General features: G+C 55.4%; 1 pseudogene; it reads right to left on the bottom strand.

Moving 5' to 3' along the window:
* Window positions 1-4,834: 4,834 nt before the first annotated feature.
* On the bottom strand, window positions 4,835-5,805 carry LOC100345189 (small ribosomal subunit protein bS16m pseudogene; annotated as a pseudogene).
* Window positions 5,806-13,787: the final 7,982 nt, after the last annotated feature.

Below are 13,787 nucleotides of genomic sequence, written 5' to 3'. Positions count from 1 at the left end.
CCAGGGCCACTCCCTAATAGCTCATCACCTCTCTGCCCACAGGGCCTCCTCCTGGGTCACACTCCACAGACAGGAGCCTTGGTGCCAGCCCAAGGCTTTTTTTTAATTATTATTATTCTAGATGTACTTAGTTATTTGAAAGGTGGGCAGAGATCTTCCACCTGCTGGTTCACTCCCCAAGTGTCTGCAACAACAGAAGTTGGGCCAGGCTGAAGTCAGGAGCCAGGAATCCCATCTGGGTCTCCTACGTGGGTGGCAGGCACTCAAGCACTTGAGCTGTCATCTGCTGCCTTCCCAGGGGCAGTAGCAGAGAGCTGGATCAGAAGTAGAGCAGCCAGGACTAGAACTGGTGCTCTGATACGGATTGCCAGTGTCAGAGGTGGTGGCTTAATCCATCGTGCCACAATGCCAGCCCCAGCCCAGGGCTCTAGAAAGGGGGCTGGTCATGCTCCCTTGCACCTGCAGGGGGCATCAGAGTGGGCATCTCCTGCAGGGCTGGTGAAAGCCCCAAGAGGCCTGGGGATGGGCCTGCCTACAGGTTCCTAAACAAGAGGAGCCTACGCTCCCGGTCTCCCGCTTTGCCAGCACTGCAGATCAGAGCTCAGCATTTCTGCGCTCAGCCCCGTGAGGCTCTCCAAGCCCAGGGCAGAGCCCCAGCCCAGCAGCTAGCACCCTGTCCGTAGGGGCTGCAGGCGGAAGGCACAGCAAGCTCTCCGCGCTTCTCCCCTCCCCTCTTCCCTCTCCCTCCACCCTCCTGGAGGCTGGTCCCTGCCTCCCCAGGGGGACCCCAGTGCTTCCCATGGACAGCCCGCCTGCCAGTCTGGGCAAACACATGGGAGAGGCGGTCACGGAACAGACCGCGGCAGAAGCCCGGAGTGCTTCAGGAAGTTAAAGCCGGCTGCCTCGCGAGGATCTCAGGGACACCCAGGCCCCGTTCAGGTTCAGGGAGCTCAGAAGGAGGAGAGGCAGCACACAAGTGAGGGAGAATAGAAACCCGACACCACAGCTCACTCACAGCTCCCCAGATGTTACTGCCCGGCCCCTGCAAGTCTGCCATCCCCACCCCCAGCAGAGGGCCAGCCCCGCCCATTCATCCCCCACCCCCTCACCATTCCAGGGAGCGCCCACCCACTGCCCCCAGGCCAGGGCCAAGGCCAGGGCAGCTGCCCGAGAAGGGTTGCAGACTGCGGCAGCTGCTGTTTTCCAGCCGGTCGACAGGCTGTTATAAACACTCGTTCTAGGTTGCTATGGCAAAGTGAGTGTGCAGCCTGGCTACCGGGGAAGCTATTTATGTGCCTATCATGGCACAGTGGGCTGTTTTTTATTATTTTACTTTTAGAGTTTTCCTTTCCCAATCCCCTAAAAAGCTAAAAAAAAAAAAAAAAAAAAAAACTCAGCTACCACAACTTTCTCAGGAACGAAAAGAATGGATAGCCAGAAAACGGAGCTTCCGGCCGAGCCGGGAAGGGGAGAGTGGGTGAGGAGTCTGGGAAGGTGTGGCCCTGGGCCACAGAGGCCTGGTCACTCTGGAGCCAGACCCGCCTCTGTGCGGCTCCCTAAGGGCCAACGCTCACCTCATCTGCTCCCCGCAGCCAGCAGCCTCCCTCCCACGCTCCTGCTCATCTGCTCCCCTTCAGGGAGAGGACCACCTCCTGTGGGCAGCAGTGCCACCCGGGCTCCAGGCTCATGGGGGACAACCCCGAGGGCACACTGGAGGGGCCCATTTCCTCCACACCTGCAGAGGGCACTCATCCAATTCCCCTCCTCAGGGAGCGGGGGCAAAGGGTACAGGTGCACGACTTTCAGATGGTAGTCAGGGTGGTGAGGACCCCTGGCCAGCAACAGGGGCCTGCGTGCAAGGTTCAGAGGCTGAAGGGCCACTGAAAGGAAGGTTGGGTCTCCCTGGACACAGCCTGTCTCCACAGCTCTGTCACTTGGCTCGTTGGAGTGGTTCTGGCAAAGGAGGTAGGGGTGATCAGAGGCGCCACGCCCTCTGCCTTGTCCGCTCTCCTACCTAGCTGAAAATCAAAGCAATAAGAAAACATGAACTGGGCTCCAGGCCATGTCAGCTGAAGAACAAGAGAACAGAAGTCACCAGCCCGGGGCCAGCGCTGTGGTGTAGTGGGTAGAGATGCCCCTGCAGTGCCAGCATCCCATATGAGCGCCGGTTTGAGTCCTGGCTGCTCCTCTTCCGATCCAGCACTCTGCTATGGCCTGGGAAAGCAGTAGAAGATGGCCCAAGTCCTTGGGCCCTTGCACCTGCCTGGGAGACCTGGAGGAAGCTCCTGGCTCCTGGCTTTGGATCAGCGCAGCTCCAGCCATTGTGACCATTTGGGGAGTGAAGCAGTGGGTGGAAGACCTCCCTCTCTCTCTCTCTCTCTCCGCCTGTTACTCTGCCTTTCAAATAAATAAATCTTTAAATAAAAAAAAAAAGTCACCAGCGCATGTGGCTATGATACTCGTACACACACATTCTGTCACGTGTACACATGCACACACACACACAGACCCCAAAGCTGAAAGTGTGTCCTGACTTGACAAATGTGCTCTAGGATGTCAATCACTAAACAGTGTGGAAGAGAGAGTGACCTTGCAGAAGCAGCTGGCTGCAATCCAAAAGACATGGGGGGACTTTGTTGTCCCTCTCTCCCCATCTAATTCCAGCTCCCTCTGCAAAACAAAACAAAACAAAATAACCCTCCCACCACCAACCAGTTACAGATAAAGTTAGGGCAGTGTTGAAGAGCAAATCCCACAGACCCGTCTAGTTCTTCCCATCTCCTGTGATAGCTGAGTATCTCCCCCGTGCCAGCACGGCTGAGAAAGTATATGGACAACAACCCCACAGGGACGCGAGCCTGGAGATGCTGCCGACTCTCTTTTGCCACCTCAGGAGAGGTCAAAGGCCTAACTGACAGCCCCAGCTAGCTGATAAAGACTTGCTGGAAAAAATCAGGTCTTGGGACAGAAATCAGCCTTGGCAGCACCTTGAGGTCAAAAGAGCAGAGCAGGCATCATTTCTAAACCTGGCAAGCTGACTGCCATCAGCGCCCCAGCCCCTGTGGGAGGACCCGGGGGACAGGGCGGGCAGTCGTGGACAGCTGGGAGTAGGCTGAGAGCAAGACACCAGCTACCGGCCCATCAGCACTCCAGAGAACCAGGGCTTCTCTTCCCAGTATGAACTCAAGCTAAACGGCCACTCGTGACTTGGGGATACGTAAGACGACAAAGAGACACAGGCGTGTTTCGGAAGGCTGAGGCAGAGCAAGCTTCCAGGAACCACGAGCTATATATAAAGAGCACCTATTTAGATAGGCTTGGATTCTTGGTGGCGGCTGCAGGCCCATTGTGGAGACAGAAAAAGGGCAGGTGAGGGCTGACTCAGCCCAGCTGGCCACTGTTGACAGAGCCTTTCAGGGGAGGGCGCTATGGATTTGTCTTCCAAGTGAGCAGAAAGGTGGGATCTCCTCTCTGTCCTAGCCCCAGCCCCAGCACCTGCCCAACGTGTGGAATCTGTGACGGCGCCGCCCTTCTCTGCTCCTGTCTCCAAGGGGAGGAAGAGTATGGAAGTCCCAGGCAGGGCTCCAGCTGCCGCATGCCCCGGTTAGGCGTGGCACCATTCCTCCGGCACTCACTCCATCCCCAGCCCCTGCCATTCTGTGGGCCCTGACATTGGTGGACTGAAAGGGCTGGGGGTGCAGTGGGGCTGGCCGAGGAGCAGAGAGGAAGAGGCAAGGGAATCTCCGTCCATTCTAACCACCACCCCTCCTAGTATCTCACTATTACTGCGACGCCTTGGAGGAGAAACCTGGGAGAGCCGCGGCGTGGCGGCCGTGGTGGCGAGGAGGGCTGCAGAAGTGGCAGGAAAAGACTTTTTCCATATTATTTTATTTCTGAAGCACGGAACTGCTTCTTCTCGTTTCTCTCCACACCACATTCCCAAGCTCCCAGCTTTAATCTTTGGGGTCCATCTACATCCCTACCCCACACTCTAACCTGTCTCTCTCTCACATGCTCTTTTACCGCCCTCCGGGGACGGCGTAATTGGATGGGATTTAGTTCTCCTTACCTGCGATTCTATTTCTACAAGCAATCAGCTCTGCCCCAGGCCCACTGGCTCTAATAGCAGAAGGAGCAAGGATATGCGAGCCGGGCCGTGTGGGGCCACCCTGGCTGGTAGCAGCACAGAGCCCTTCTGTGTCCCTGGGGTCCTGGATGATAATCCCGAGGCACACAGAGTCCATTTACCTTCTCCCAAGGCCATCTGGAGCTCACCTGGCTACCCATGGATTTATGCAGCATCTAACTCGGCTTGAAGCAGAGGCAAATTTCTCACGGTGCGGACCCAGAGGTGAGGAGCCGTAACAGAGAAGGGGAGGCGTAGGAGAAGATTCCTGAGGATGGAAAACAAAAGGCAGGATCTGGGACGCTCAGCCAAGCTCCCAGTACAGCATGAATAGGGGAGTGGCCTGAAGGAGGAGGAAGGGGCTGGGAGACCAAGCAGGTGGCGCAGATACCCCAGGCTACCATCTGACCCTGGTTCCCAAGGAGGCTGACTGAGCAAGAGTGGGACACGAAAAGCCAGACCTATCCAACCACACGCTGCAAGATGGCGCTGACGTCCCACCTCGGCCCCGTGCTGAGCCTACGGAACTTGGGTAGGGCACACGTATACCAGGCTAAAATCCAACTCCCTGGGTGCAGCCTCCTAACTCCTCCCACCACAATACCCAAGGACTCAGAGGGAGCCGAGGAGGGGCGGCAAGGGGCATCCTCACCCAGCTGAGCCAAGCCACCGCGGCCCTCGCATGCTATTTCTCTTACATTTGCTTCCTTTTTTTTTTTTTTCCAGAAAACTTCATTTATTGACCTTCAAATCTAACAAAATAAAGAGTTGTGCACAAGTGTTTTAAGAGAACCTTGACCTTGTTCTCACTGCTATGCTCACTGAAATCAGCTTGCTTCTGTTTCTGTAGACTTTGTCTCTGTTTCCTGAGAAGCCAAAAGGACTTCATTCGCTCGCTTCCTTCGCAGTCTCTCAGCATTTGTGATCGTCATAGGATGCAGAGGGAAAAAGCCAGCAAGACCCAGAAGCTTTTCCATAGGCTTAGAGAGGTGGGCCCTGCAGCCAATCCAATGCCGGATCCGGTCTAGGTTGAGGGCAACGAGCTTTTCTCCATGATTGTTGGGCAGTGGATCATAGGAACCCAGCTGCTCCACGAAACGGCCATCCCTGGGGCACTTGTTGTGAGCAGCCACAATGCAGTAGAAGGGGCGGTTGGCGCAGCCACCCAGGGCCAGGCGGATGGTTAAGTGGCCCCCACGGTAGGCCTTGCAGAGGAGGGCAGTCAGGTGGACCATGGTCCGGCTGGCGCGTCACGCCTCAGGTCATCCCGCCGCCCGCACCAACCGGCTCCCGAGCCGCTGGCAGGACAGAGGACGGCCGCCGACCACAGGCACCGCCCGGGCCGGGACCCAGCACCCTTCGCTCAAGCCCGAAAGCCCCGCTTCCCTCTTACATTTGCTTCTGCAGAAGTTGGCCAGCTGATCATCCTGCCGATGGGGCCTTCCACCCCGTGCTCCCCAGGGGGAGCGGGAACTGTGCAGACTGTCCGATTCCTTCCCGCGCTGCGTACCCTGTTCTTCATTCTGTGGAGCCCAGCCCAGCCCAGCCCACCCCTTCTTAGGGCCAAGCCTCGTGCTTGGTCTCTTGGAAACCATGGCTATCCATGGATTTATGCAGCATCTAACTCGGCTTGAAGCAGAGGCAAATTTCTCACAGTGCGGACCCAGAGGTGAGGAGCCGTAACAGAGAAGGGGAGGCGTAGGAGAAGATTCCTGAGGATGGAAAACAAAAGGCAGGATCTGGGACCCTCAGCCAAGCTCCCAGCATAGTATGAACAGTTGTTCCACCCCCCCCCACCAGCTGTTCCAAATTAGCAAGATGCCTCTCACCAGAGGACAATCCTGTTCAAGTGGGAGCGGGTGGGGGAGTGGAGGGTGGTCAGAGCCAAGGGGAAGCTGAGGACAGGCCGGCCTGCTCCCTCTCCTCCCTCCTCCAGGGCCAGCCCGAGACACAGAGGCCTCTGCTTCATGGGGGAGGCAGCCCCGGGCAGGGAAGCCATGGGAACTTCACCATCTAAGGCTGTGGGATTCTTCCCCTGGGCTCCTGCAGTTACTCACTGTAGCTCCCTGGACTCCCAACTCGGGGCTTTAAAAAGTAGCGCCAGAGCAAGGAGGACAAACATGTCAAGGCGAAGAGAAGAAAAAAAGCTGGCGCACGCCAAAAGATACCCACCTCCGCCAGCAGCCGTCGAAGTGACAGTGAGATGGGGGAGAGGCAGGGAGCAGAAGGAAGCCGGGTATAGACCCCAGCCCGGACTCCCAGCAGACACCACTGCTACCCGGCTCGGGAGAGGATCCCCTAGGGGCTGGGTCTCTGAACCTTCTCCTTGTAGCAGCTCTGAGCAGGCGGAGGCTGCTGTCCTGCTTCTGGGGACACGTGCTGGAGAGCGTGCAGGTGTGAGTGCACAGCTCTGGCATAGGAGCTTCCAAGACGGTAGCCATGGTTTCCAAGAGACCAAGCACGAGGCTTGGCCCTAAGAAGGGGTGGGCTGGGCTGGGCTGGGCTCCACAGAACTAAGAACAGGGTACGCAGCGCGGGAAGGAATCGGACAGTCTGCACAGTTCCCGCTCCCCCTGGGGAGCACGGGGTGGAAGGCCCCATCGGCAGGATGATCAGGTCCTATTTAATCCAAAGCCCACCCAACCAAACCTAGAGGCCCAAGCCAAGCTGCTTTGGGAAAAGCCATGGGCCTCCAAAGGCTCTGAGGTTTGCCTGCAAGAAGGCAGGTGAGTCAGGAACCCCAGAAGTGATGTGTGGAGGTGCCGTTCTCCCCAGGACGGAGGCTGTCCCGCTGCCCATTCCCTCCCTGGTCAGGTCCCTTTCAGCTCTTGTTCCAAATGGGCGAGTGGAACAGCGGGAAGTGCCAACGTGCTACCAAGTCCTCCCCGCAGGCGCTGTCGCCAAGGAATTCCCTTTCCGACTCAGATTCAAGGACAGCTCTCAGCAGAGCACGAGAGCCCCCCTGGAGGCTCCCTGCTGAGCTGGTGCCAGTGTGGCTCCTCCTGGAGATGGCAGGGAGACCAAGCCGCTCAGGACTCTGCTATGCCCAGAAGCAGCAACTTGGGCACCACTGCAGGTTACATTCCATTTATGGCCTGCCACCTTCTCAGGGCAGAGTGGGGTCAGCCTTGGACGGCCACAGGCTAGGAGGCAGTCAAACCTAACGCATCAGAGTTTCGTCACTAATAAACGCACTAGCTAATAAGTTCCTGGCCTTTTTAGGAAGCAGGTCCCCTGCTTTTCCTACTGATTATATCAAACAACTCATCAAAGGCCAAGAATCAGCCTTGGAGGGGGCTTTGGGAAAAGTCTAATACAACCGCCCTGAACTTATACTTAAGTACGTGTCACACACTGTGCTGGGCACTGCACAGAGACGCTGTGCAGTCCAGACAGGCAGGACAGAGCAGAAGCAAAGCACGCAGGAAGTCTGAGTGCAGCGTGAGCAGAGGGCCAGAGACCTCCCTGACTCGCTCACCTGCGTGTGTTCAATGGCTCTGGAAAGAACCCTGCAGCCCAGCGACCTCACCTGCTGCAGGAGGCCACTCACTCGCACCCTGCAGTGGGCTCAGCCCTGTACCCTGAGCCAACGGGAGCTTCCTTAGGTTTTTCCAGAGTTGCTATACCATTGTGTGTGTGTGTGTGTGTGTGTGCGCGCGCGGCGGGGAGTGTGGCCTGTAAGGAGGTGGCTGGGAGACAAAATCCTCTCTACATTTTGCTGGATGAGCGTGGCAGCCCTGGGCTATGTTCATCCTTCCATAACCCAGGAAAAGGTGCCTATGGGCTCGCAGCCGCACTTGGCTGTCAGCTTGGCACAGCCGCCTCAGTCACTACGGCCTAAGAAATAGCTAAGGAAGAAAACCGGAAGCCCACCCAGTGTGGCCAGGGGTGCGGGGGAAGCAGGGCTGAGTCTGCCAAATCAGCGTCGCCATGAGCCCCCAGCCCGGGCCCACCTGAGCTCTGCCCACGGGGCCAGGGCTGCCCATTGCTGGCCAAGCTCCTGCACCTCACAAGGTCCCCAAGTCCTTCCCAATCCATCTTCCTGAGCATGCAGATTGGGGGCCAGGGTCATGGCGCAGCAGGTAAAGCCACCACCTACAATGCCCACATCCCAAACGGGTGCTGGATCTCGTCCCGGCTGCTCCACTTCTGCTCCAGCTCCCCAGCCCGGGAAAGCAGTGGAAGTTGGCCCAAGTGCCTGAGCCCAGGCCAATGAAGTGTGAAATCCAGGTGAAGTTCCAGGTTTTGGCCTGGCTCAGCGCTGGCTGTTGCAGCCACCTAAGGAGTGAGCCAGCAGATGGGAGATTCTCTCTCTCTCTCTCTCTCTCACTCTCTCTCAGCTTTAGCCCAGGCATTTGCCATTCACAGATTTCCAAGGATCTGGGGAATCCGTCTGCCTGAGGCCCCCGGTTAAGCCGCCGTCAGCAAGACCAAGCAGAAGGCGGAGTTCATGAAAGGAGGCGGAGGCTGTGTTAAGAACTCAGTTTCCGGGGCTCTGCTGTTTGATCTTCGTGACGCCCCTGTAAGAGCTCTGACGCTATCATTCCTTCGACAGATTTTATAACACATAAAGGTGGAATGACTCACTCGGCGAAGGCCCTGCCACCACAGGAGGAGCCAGGACGAATCTGAGACAGGCTCCCTGCACCGAGGTCCCATGTGCAGGCAGAGTTAAGCGGCACTGAGAGAACAAAGGAGCAACCTGTGTGAAGCAGATCCCTGCAGGCCCACCCAGGCCACTGCTACGGGGGAATTCCTGTCCCGATGAGCTCAGAGGATTCCTACGGCTTCTCCTACTTCCTCCCAGCGTCGACGATGAGACACGCTAAGTGTGTGTATCATTGTCTTCCACTGGGACGCCTTGGAGGTACAGATTGTGGTGTAGACAGAGGTGGCTGCAGTGCAGCTCCTGGTGGACTGAGGGGCAGAGAAGAAGAGGAACAAAGGAGACCAAACAGAAGGGGAGGGCGAAGGCCTTTTCCCGGGGGAAGTCCCAGGCCACCCCAGTCTAATTAAAGAAGGCGGACACACCCGCGTGAAGAAGGCCTTAGGTTATAGCCCAGTGCCTACAGAAGCACTGAAGTGCATCCAAGCCAGGGCAACAATACAGAAACCAAAACAAACAAAGCCCCCAAAGTATAAACACAGGGAAGGCGGCTGCTCTCTGTCTCCAGATCCTACAGCGCGGAGAGCAGGGGATCCAGGGGGAAGGCAGGCGGAGGCAAGGCTGAGGTCCCAGTGGCCACCTTTGCCCAGCACAGGAGACCTCTGTGAGGGAGGAGCCCCGGGAGCAGAGGCAGCCTCAGGCGGCTTCACAAACAGCACAGGCGCCTACATCCCCCCACCCCACATGCCCTGCAAGCCACGCCGCCCCACAGTGATCTTTTCAGCACCTGCCTCAGGCAAGGAGGCGCTTCTCTCCCTATTACTGCACATTATGATAATGCCCAAACACATCTGATCCAGTCTATTCCTTTATTTATTCTGAAAGGGAGGGAGAGGGAGAGAGGGAGAGAGGGAGAAAGGGAGAGGGAGAGAGAGAGAGAGAGAAACTTCCATCTGCTGGTTCATTCCCCAAATGCCCTCAGTTCCCCCAATGCTGGGCCAGGCCGAAGCCTAGTCCATGCCTCCCACCTAGGCAGCAGGGGGTCAGTGAGCCGTCCCCTGCTACCTCCCAGGGGGTGCATCAGCAGGAAGTAGAGCTGGACACAGGCACTCTGATATGGGACACAGGTGTTCCAAGTGGTGTCTAATTGCTGGGCCAAACGCCCACCCTGGAAGTTTGATTCAAGAGAGGAGAGCTGGGCAGGCATCGTGGTTAGCGGGGTGAGCCGCTGACTGGGATATCCACATCCCACCTCAGGGTGCCTGGGACAAGTCCCACCTCCGCTTCCAACCCAGCTCCTTGCTGTCGTGCACCCTGGCAGGCAGCAGGTGACTGCCCAAGTAGTGGGTTCCCTGCTACCCACAGGGGAGACCCAGATGGGAGTTCCTGGCTCCTGACTTGGGCCTGGCCCAGCCCAGGCAGTTGGGCATATTTGGGGAGTGAACTAGCAGATGTTAGGTCTATTTCTCTCTCTCTCTCTCTGCTTTCAAATAAAGTGAATGAGTGAGTGAATAGGAGAAAAGAGAGCTCCACGGGCAGATGAACAGACAAAGGAAATTCTGGCATCTGCTACGACACGGATGGCCTTTGAAAACATGAAATGTGCTGGACACAAAAGGACAAACACCATTAATCCCATGTATATGAATGACCTGGGATAGGGCAACTCAGAGGGTACAGGGCTGGCGGGAGGGGGAAATGGGGGCTGCCGTTTAATGGGCACAGAGTGTCTGTTTGGGAAGATGATGCACAACAGTGAATGTACTTAACATGCCTGATGGGGTCAAGTTCATTCCTGGGGTCAAGTTCATTCCTGGTAGACTTCATCACAATAAGAGGAGGAGGAAGGAGAGCAACTGGATGTGCAGTACTGCGACAGGCAGGGACGACGGGGTGGGGGAGGAAAGGGGCTCAGCCTGTCGTGGTCACGGAGCAGCGGCCAGCAGCACGGAGGTGAGGTCAGGGCTGCGAGTCCACAGCAAACAGCTCAACAGGTGACCTGGCCAGGCGCAGCGGGCAGGGGAAGGGAGGCAGCCCGGGCTTTCTGAACACAGTGTAGTGAGCCTGGGTGGCAGGGAGTGGGCAGAGGGCAGGCAGGGAGCGGGTGCAGGAGGTCAGCTTTCATCTGCCCACTCTCCCACGGTTGCCGCGTCATCCAAACAGAGCGCACAGGCGCCTGGCCAGAGCAGGGACAGCTGAGGCCTTCCGAGCCCAAGATCCAGGATGCATTCTGCAGGTTTTTCGAGCCCCTCACCTGTGATTCCACTTGACCTTCCCAACAACCTTGAGGAAATGAGTCAGACCACTCCCATATAACAGAAGGCAAAGCTGGTTGTGTGTCTCCTCTACAGTCGCACAGTGGGAAGCAGAGCCAGAATCCAAACCCTAACTGGGCACAGGCCACCCTTTCCCCATAGCACTGCCTTTGAGGTGCCCTTGCCCAGGGACCAGTCACCATATATGGCACACCTGTGTGGCACTGGGGAAGACAGCGCCTCTGCTCCTCAACCCTGGCACTGATAAAGGGGGGACAATAACAGCCCCAATTCCATGAGATCCTGAGATACTTGCTAACCCACGTGCCCCAGCCAGCAAGCTCCCATTAGAATACCTGTTATTCCTGGATGCTCCCAGTCAGCCCATTTCACAGGTTCAGTCCAGGTGAGGGATGGGCTTGCGGGTCAGAAGGTTCGCGGCAGAGGGCAGAGGCTGCAGTTGCATTACAGATACCCGGATATGGTCCAAGCTCTGTGTCTGGGCCCCTGTGGTCACCCAGCATTTAAGGGGCACTATTCTGTGTCGTCATCCACCTTATTTTTACAGATGTGAAAGCTGAGTGGGCAAAATACACAGGGGGACTTCAAAAGGTCATGGGAAAATGGAATGATAGTTTTTTTTTAAAATTTGTTTATTATGAAGAGTTACAGAGAGAGATCTCTTCATCTGCTGGTTCACTCCCCAAATGGCTACAATAGGCCAAAGCCAGGAGCCTCTTCTGGGTCTCCCACGTGAGTGCAGGGGCCCAAGCACTTGGGTCATCTGCTGCTTCCCAGGCCATTAGCAGGGAGAGGGATCAGAAGTGATGTGGCTGGGGTTCGAACCAGCACCCACATGCGATGTCAGCATTGCAGGCAGCAGCTTAACCCACTGTGCCATAGTGTTGCCCCCAGAAAGATAGGTTTATTTTGGTGCAACATTTTTTTTAAAAATCCATGCAATTTTTTCATACTATGTCTTTTCATGTTCTTCTTTAAGACCCCTGAATGAATGGATTTCAAGTCAGGTTTTTTTGGCACTAAAATACTGTAATCTTTTAATTACAGTTTCCACAAACTTTTAAAAGTGCTGTGGAATTCTGCTCAGAACCACAAAGTCCCCAAATACAGCAGGTGAGCCTCAGCCGCGTCCTGACACGCTCTTTTCTTCTTTAGCAGAACCTCGACCTGATCATCTTTATATTGGAATCAATACTTTCACCCATTTAATTTATTCTTCAACAAATATGAATGGCGGGGCTGGTGTTGTGGTGTGGCAGGTTAAACCACCACTTGCAATGCTGGCATCCCATATTAGAGCACCTGTTCAAGTCCTGGTTGCTCGGCTTCTGATCCAACTCCCTGCTAATGCACCTTGGAAAACAGCAGAAGATGGCCCCAGTGCTCGGCCCCTGCCACTCATGTGGGAGACCTGCATAACGTTCCCGGCTCCTGGCTTCAGCCTGGCCCAGCTCCAGCTGTTGCAGTCATCTGGGAACTGAACCAGTGGGTGGAGGATCACTCTTTTCTCTGTCTCTCTGCCTTTCAAATAAGTAAATCTTCAAAAATAAACAAATGAGTGTGAGTAGCCTGTATAAGCTCCAGTCTTGTTTTAGGTACAGTTAAAGTAGTGATAGAACCTACAGTTTTTACTGCCTGCTTTGTGTCTGCCTCTCTCACCTATTTTACATGAAATTATGAAGATTATTGATGCAAAGTGACAAGGTAGCAATTCTTGTTTCCTCTATCATATTCTTAAAGTTTATTATTAAAGTTCCCCATTTCCTATTCATTTGTGTTTTCTTTTTCCTCCCTTTCTGTGAGTTTGGAAATGACATGGTAGCTAGTTTGTTAGTGTCTGCCTAGAAATCTTAACATGTATATGTAACTTAAAGACTCCTGATGATCAATATCTCTTTCTTTAGAAAAGATCTATTTCTTTATTTATTTGAAAGTCAGGGACAGATCAGTCTTCCATCCACTGGGTTAGTCCCCATATGGCTGCCATGACTGGGGCTGGGCCAGGCTGAAGCTAGGAGTCAGGAGCTCCCTCTGGGTCTCTCACGTGGGTGACAGGGGCTCAGGGACTTGGGCCACCTTCCGCTGCTTTCCCAGGCACATTAGCAGGGAGCTGGATCAGAAGTGGAGCAGCCAGGACTCAGCCAGAGCCCTTATGGGATGATGGTGCTGCAGGTGGTGGCTTATGATGGAACAAGGACATTTTTGCTCATTGCCCAAAACATAGATAAGCAGTGGAATGTATTCCTTGCCCTTGAATCTCAATTGGGTCTCATACCCTATTGCCTTCATACCCCACCCTGCATTCTTTCCCTGGTTCCCAAGGCCCCACCCAGTTCCAGGAATTCCCCTCCACCTGCTGCCCTCCACCCCCAGCCCCAGCCCCAGCCCCAGCCCTAGCCCTCCTTAAAAAGGCCCGGCCCCCGGGGGTCAGAGCCTTCTGCCACGTGCTCCATCAGTGGGCAGGCAGCTGATCACCCACTCTACGGATTTATTTTCTCTGAATAAATTTGGTCTGGCTGTAAATTCATACACTGCCTCCTCTCTGTTCTGCACCTCTTTTCCTAACATTTTGGTACCCTGTGTGAGGAGACAAGGGCTCCCTTTTCCTAACAGCTTACCCTGCTGTGCCACAGCACCGGCCGACCCAGATAATCAATATCTTTAACCTCTTCCCAAACAATAACGATCTCAATATACTTAAACTCTGATTATCTGCCTTCCAACGTAGATACTGTAGTTACCAAAGATTTTAATTGCAGCTTCATATTTATCCCCACAC

The sequence above is a fragment of the Oryctolagus cuniculus genome, chromosome 13 (assembly GCF_964237555.1).
Source record: "Oryctolagus cuniculus chromosome 13, mOryCun1.1, whole genome shotgun sequence".
NCBI lineage: Eukaryota > Metazoa > Chordata > Mammalia > Lagomorpha > Leporidae > Oryctolagus > Oryctolagus cuniculus.
The sequence above is the reverse complement of the archived record's forward strand: the minus strand, read 5'-3'. Positions and strand labels throughout refer to the sequence as shown.